The sequence below is a fragment of the Streptopelia decaocto genome (genome assembly GCF_964273445.1).
Source record: "Streptopelia decaocto genome assembly, chromosome: 2".
NCBI classification, from domain to species: Eukaryota; Metazoa; Chordata; class Aves; order Columbiformes; family Columbidae; genus Streptopelia; species Streptopelia decaocto.
In genome coordinates this window covers 47618-54445 of record NC_138655.1, presented here as the reverse complement: position 1 = coordinate 54445, position 6828 = coordinate 47618, and the positions used below count along the sequence as shown (strand labels likewise).

General features: G+C 55.5%; 1 long non-coding RNA gene across 1 annotated transcript; it reads left to right on the top strand.

Annotated features, from left to right (window-relative positions):
- Window positions 1-530: 530 nt before the first annotated feature.
- Window positions 531-6495, top strand: LOC309436435. The gene is made up of 6 exons (XR_014183338.1): window positions 531-624; window positions 777-917; window positions 1231-1283; window positions 3100-3322; window positions 3523-3633; window positions 6185-6495. It is a non-coding gene; the product is annotated as an uncharacterized lncRNA (long non-coding RNA).
- The last annotated feature ends 333 nt before the right edge of the window (window positions 6496-6828 follow it).

The window sequence follows — 6828 nt, the reverse complement described above, 5'->3', positions numbered from 1 at the left end:
TGAAAAACACGCTCCTGCGGCTGAATTTGGGGGCTCAGAAACAGGCTGAGTTGTGTCGCTTTGGGCTCAGAAACAGAGGCCAAATCCTGCGTTTTTGGGAGTCGAGAACAGGCTCGGCAGCTGGGTTTTAGGCTCAGAAATGGGCACAAAGGGAGCTGTCCTGGGGCAAAAAGCAGAAGGCAGCTGGGCTGGTTTTGCAGGGGCGGGATGGCAGTGGGGGCTGCAGGGGGAGCAGGGACTGGGCAGCGTGCGCGGACCCTCCCGGAGGTGGGGCCTGGTTGGTCACCCCAAGGGTCAGGAGGCCGCGTGCACCACGCCAGACTCCGTGTCTGAGACGTCTCTGGAAAGGCTCCTTCAGCCCCACGCGTGCTCTGCGCGCAGCTCTTCTGTGTCCGCCCCGCGGAGCTCCTGCTCGGGGAGGAGCAGCCAATGAGACGCCGCAGTGCCGTGGAAAGCCGCCAATCAGAACGCGCCGGGCCCTTCAATCGTCAGTAGCTGTGTCTGTAGGCGCGTCCGTGTCTCGGTAGATCCTCCGTGTTAACGGGGAGGGTGAGCGGCGGGGGGCTGCGGAGCGCTCGCTGCGGCCGGCTCCCGGCGGTCTGGAGCCCGCTGGCTCGACCGCTGGTGAGTAGCGGGGCCCTGGGGAAAGAAAGAGCTTTTCTGGCAGCACTCCCGAGCCCCGCGGGGGTCCCGGTCCCGTCTCGGGGCTGGCGGGGTGGCTCTGGTGGCAGGGGTGGCTCTGGTGGCAGGGTGGCCCGTCTCTGCTCCCTCGCCAGGTGCTGGCGGCGGCTCCTCACACCAGCAGCGGCCGCGCAGTCGCTGCCTTGCAGCTGCTGCAGGCCCTGCAGGGCTGGATCCACGGGCCTTGCAGACAGCGTGGGCCACCGAGATGCCCCTCCTGCTGCAGCACCTGGCAGGTAAAGTGTGGGTGGGGGGAGAGGCTGGAGGGGAGGGAGGGCAGGAAATTGCAGCTTCCCAGCAGTCACACAGTGGGGATCAGCCATGGTCAGAGTGTCCTTCCCCAGCATGAATCCAGTGGCTCTGACAAATGCCCCTGGGCTCCCTCCTGTGTCTGTGGCCTTGCGAGGGCTTTGGCACAGGCGCTTGTGGGCCCTTTCCAGCCTGATGGCCTGGGACTTCTGGGAGGTCTGACCGCAGAGGAGACCACCGGGCTCTTCTTTGGTGTGAGCTTGAGCAGCAGCAGAGCTTTTGCTTCCTCTTGCTTTCTAGGAAGAGCCAAGAGCTCCCTGGACTCTGCAGAGTGGGAGCAGCATGTGCTTAAGGTACAGCATCCTCGGGGTGTCACAAACGGACGGGGAGAAGAGGGAGCAGGCAGAGTTGTGGGGAGCTGGTGAAAAGACGGCTGGGCTTGGCAGGGCAGACACTGCCATTCCAGCAGCTCGCCCCAGCAGCATCCCAGGACACGTGGGTGTGGGAAGGGCCCTGGCCAAGGGCAGGGGGACACCCGCTTCCTCTGCTCTTCCCCCCAATTCCTGCGGGCGTCCCTGGAGCCCATTGAGCACGAGACCTGGAGCGTGGGCCTGAGCCAGCAGCTGAGCCGGCAGCTGGGCAGCTCTGCCCCCGGCTCCTGGGAGAAGATTTTTCTCCTGCCCCTCACCGGGACTCTGCCCACACCGGCAGTTTTCACTGCTTCACCCCCAAACTGCGCTTCCCCCGTGCTGCCCCGGCCCGGCACTGCGGGCAGTCCCGCCTGCTCCTGGGGGAGTCGGGTCAGTCCTGGGCCAGCCCTCTCCTGACAGGTCGGGCTGTGGCCGCATCACAGTATCACAGTATCACAGTATGTTTGGGATTGGAAGGGACCTCAAAAGCTCATCCAGTGCAATCCCCCTGCTGGAGCAGGAACGCCCAGGTGAGGTCTCACAGGAACATGTCCAGGGGTTGGAATGTCTGCAGAGAAGGAGACTCCACAACCCCCCTGGGCAGCCTGTTCCAGGCTCTGCCTCCCTCACTGAGAAGAAGTTTCTTCTCAAATTTAAGTGGAACCTCTTGTGTTCCAGCTTGATCCCATTACCCCTTGTCCTATCATTGTTTGCCACCGAGAACAGCCTGGCTCCATCCTCATGGCACTCACCCTTTATATATTTATAAACATTAATAAGGTCCCCCCTTAGTCTCCTCTTCTCCAAACTAAAGAGACCCAGCTCCCTCAGCCTTTCTTCATAAGGGAGGTGCTCCACTCCCTTAATCATCTTGGTTGCCCTACGCTGGACCCTCTCCAGCAGTTCCCTGTCCTTCTTGAACTGAGGGGCCCAGAACTGGACACAATATTCCAGATGTGGTCTCCCCAGGGCGGAGTAGAGGGGAAGGAGAACCTCTCTCGATCTACTAACCACCCCCTTTCTAATACACCCCAGGATGCCATTGGCTTCCTGGCCACAAGGGCCCAGTGCTGGCTCATGGTCACCCTGCTGTCCCCAGGACCCCCAGCTCCCTTTCCCCTACACTGCTCTCTAATATGTAATCTCCCAACCTATCCTGGAACCTGGGGTTGTTCCTGCCCAGATGCAGGACTCTACACTTGCCCTTGTTAAATTTCATCAGGTTATTCCCTGCCCAGCTCTCCAGCCTGTCCAGGTCTCTGATGGCAGCACAGCTTCCAGTGTCACCACTCCTCCCAGCTTGGTGTCATCAGCAAACTTGCTGATAGTACACTCAATTCCCTCATCCAAATCGTTAATGAATATATTGAATAATACCGGCCCCAGCACTGCCCCCTGAGGCTCTGCACTGGATACTGGCCTCAACTGGACTCCGCACCATTGACCACCACTCTCTGGCTTCTCTCCCTAAGCCAGTTTGCAACCCACCTCACTACTCTATTGTCCAGACCACCCCTCCTCAACTGAGCTGTGAGGATGCTGTGGGAGACTGTGTCAAAGGCTTTACTGAAGTCAAGGTAGACCACATCCACTGCTCTGCCATCATCCATCCACCTTGTTACATTCTCATAAAAGACTATGAGGTTGGTCAAGCATGACTTACCCTTGGTAAAGCCATGCTGACTGCCCCTAATAACCCTCTTATCCTTGATATGCCTTGAGATGGCACCAAGGATAAGCTGTTCCATTACTTTCCCAGGGACAGAGGTGAGGCTGACCGGTCTATAATTACCCGGGTCCTCCTTCTTGCCCTTTTCAAAGACTGGAGTGGAGCATCTCGGGCTCAGCCTCTTCTCGTTCAGCTTTTCCTCTACAAGGCTCTCGGGACAGCGCTGGCAGGTTGTCGGGACCTCAGCCACGTCCAAGGGCAGGTGCTGAGGTTCCTCCAGGACACAGACTCTGTGGAGCTCTCTGAGGCCCAGGTGAGGTGATGCTCATGTCCTGAGCATCCTCTGCCTGTTCCTGGGGCAGAGGGAGGGCTGGTCCTGGCCCTGCTCCAGACCTCCCTGATGTGCTCATCGCTGCTGTTTCCCCCTTATTGCATCGTCCTGCCTGGCCATTGTCACTGGCCATGGCTGAGTGCCTGGTCTGGAGCCCACTTCCCATTTCCCTGTGGTTGCAGAGGATGATTTCTGTGGTGTCCCATGCTGCTGAGAGCCACTTCAACCTGGTCTAGGACACAGTGACCGCTTTCACCAGAGACAGGATTTATGAGACTTCCACAGGCTGGAAGGTAAAGGATCCGGGGTTTGCTCTTTGGCTTTCCTTTTTTTGACCTTATTTTCACTTCTACACCTTCTGTAGCCAAACTGTGGCAGCTGTGTTTATATCAGCCCTCTTGTAAGAGCTGCCCAAGACCTGTGTTTCAGAGGGGATGTCCCGGCATTGGGGCCCCTGAGCTGTGTTGGGAAGGGCAGCGGTAAATCCGCCAGCAGTGTGTGCGATGCGGGCTGCTCCCTGCTCCCCATCCCGTGCCAGAGCCCCGGCTGCAGGACGGGAACAGCTCCGGGCCCCGGAGCTCGCAGCTGAGCCCTCGGTCGTTCCTCGTGGGGTGTTTTGTTCCCGTGGCAGCGGCGCTGAGATGCCGGGCGGTATTACCGGGCGGTATTACCGGGCGGTGGGGCCGAGCCCTCGGAACGGTGCCCCCTCACCCGGGAAGCAGCCCCTGAGCCCCCAGTTGTCAGAACTGATGTAAATGGTATGGACATGACTCGCATTCTGGGGGGGGAAAATCGACACCCATTCTCTTACCTTCTGAGAACATGGTCATGCCCAGGTATGTGCTTCATTCCAAAGGTGCTTCTGTTCGGTTTTGTTGAGACAGCTTGGTTGGCGAGTTCAGCCTTACGGTTTGTGACCGTAGGAAAGGAAGGAAGGTGGAAGAAGGACATTGCTTTTGGTTTTGCTGTTCTGGCCATACACGTGGATTCTGTCAGAGCAGAGGAGAAGGTCCCACGCCAGCTCCAGTCTGGGTGCACGTGGACAGTGGCTGCAGCCCTGAGGTTCAGGACAGCAGCCGTGCCGGGACTCGCCCGCTGTCTCCGCCCTGTGCGCTGAGCTGGGGTTCGGGACAGCAGCCGTGCCGGGACTCGCCCGCTGTCTCCGCCCTGTGCGCAGCCCCGGGGTTCGGGACAGCAGCCGTGCCGGGACTCGCCCGCTGTCTCCGCCCTGTGCGCAGCCCCGGGGTTCGGGACAGCAGCCGTGCCGGGACTCGCCCGCTGTCTCCGCCCTGTGCGCTGAGCTGGGGTTCGGGACAGCAGCCGTGCCGGGACTCGCCCGCTGTCTCCGCCCTGTGCGCTGAGCTGGGGTTCGGGACAGCAGCCGTGCCGGGACTCGCCCGCTGTCTCCGCCCTGTGCGCTGAGCTGGGGTTCGGGACAGCAGCCGTGCCGGGACTCGCCCGCTGTCTCCGCCCTGTGCGCTGAGCTGGGGTTCAGGACAGCAGCCGTGCCGGGACTCGCCCGCTGTCTCCGCCCTGTGCGCTGAGCTGGGGTTCGGGACAGCAGCCGTGCCGGGACTCGCCCGCTGTCTCCGCCCTGTGCGCAGCCCCGGGGTTCGGGACAGCAGCCGTGCCGGGACTCGCCCGCTGTCTCCGCCCTGTGCGCTGAGCTGGAGTTCGGGACAGCAGCCGTGCCGGGACTCGCCCGCTGTCTCCGCCCTGTGCGCGGAGCTGGGGTTCGGGACAGCAGCCGTGCCGGGACTCGCCCGCTGTCTCCGCCCTGTGCGCTGAGCTGGAGTTCGTGCCGCTGCCGTTCCCAGGGCTGTGTCTGCGCTGGACCCGTGCGGTTCAGAACCAGCGGCCGGGGCGATGGCTGGGAAGTGAGGAACCGCCACACTGCAGTGACCCCGAAGAGCTGTGTCCTAGTGGAGCTGGGCTCTGGTTTGGAGGGGTTTTAATGTGTGTTAAATTCCAGAGAAAACTCTGTCTAGTCGGTTAGTTGAAACAGCTTTAGTGGCGTATGTTACGTGCTGATACACAAAGCAGCGTTGCGGTCTCTGAAACATGTATAGAAGGACGTATATTTAAGACAATTCTAGACGTAAACAAGCATTATGGTTCTTATTGGGATATTTTGGCATCTAAACTCTTAAATGGGGAAAACATGTGTGAAGCTCCTGCTAGAACAGCTGCAGAGTGGTGAAGAATGAATGTGGGACAAATCACATTTAGATGCTTCACTCCTGTCACTTTCAGTCCATAGAGGAGCCAAATAACATGCTTGTGATTTATAAATATTACTTTAATGTTCATGGCTTTTGCATGTTACACATCCCAGGGTCTCAACTGCTGTAGTTCATATAATATACAGTGAACAGGAGGCGCTGGGTGTCCCTAAAGCGCACCTCAAATCTGTAGGATACTCTTACCTGGAAACCTCATTTGATATTTACTCTTTGGTTGTCTGAGTGTAATCAGCTAGGTAGTAGTTTATTTTTAATGCATCATATTAAATTTATTTTAAAACACTTGTTTTTTTAATCTGTGAAAGTATGCAATGTGACTCAGTATGTTTGAATTGTAATGATTTGTCAGGTGACACGTAGTGGAAATAATTTTTATTAGGATAGTGATGTGTTTCTCAAGGATTTTGCTAAGAAAAGTGAATTTCTCAGATAAAATGGGTAGAAGTCAGCCAATGCCTTTTTCAAAGAACTGGAGTTTGTCTCTACCTCTATGACTAGTTGGAAGTATTCGAGTGTGCATAATGTATACATTAAAAACAAATAAAGGCATCACTGATGTTATACTTGTTGTGTATGGATATTTTTTGCTGTTGCTTCATAGTGGTCCAGGCAAACTCAACAAAACACAACAGCGGAGTGTGAGTCAGTGCACCTGGAGCTGGATCATGTCATCTTGATCTTTATCACAAGAGATGTGTGATTCAATCAAGCTAAAAGAATATTGCTGAATTGATATATGTCCACCTGTAAAATAATCACTGCATGCTTCGGTACAGTCTGTATAGTTATGACAACATAATTTAGATAGCAGCAATTTTTAACCTGTTTTTTCCCTGGTAAATAATTTGTGAAGATAGAATGAAAGAAAAAGATGAGCAAAAGTTTCACCAAGTAATTGTGTTCATTAAAAAAAAAAAATAGATTTTGTTACAATTTCCATTCAATTTCTGATCTGTTTACTTTTGTTTTACAGTTATCTCAAAATTCCTGGATACAGAACAAATACTTTCCATTTTGGCACAAGTTCCAAAGCAGGATATGGTATGTTTCGAAATGCACCTTAGATAAGCAGTTATCTGGCTATATATAAATGTGGTACCTATGCATGATATGGTAGGAAAAAGACTGCGCCTTACAAAGACACTGACTAATGCTGTCATAGTCTGAGAGTATATCTTATTGTACAGCAGCAGGAGATTCTATAGGAGAATGTTAGAAACATTTGGGTTTGCTTCAATATCACAT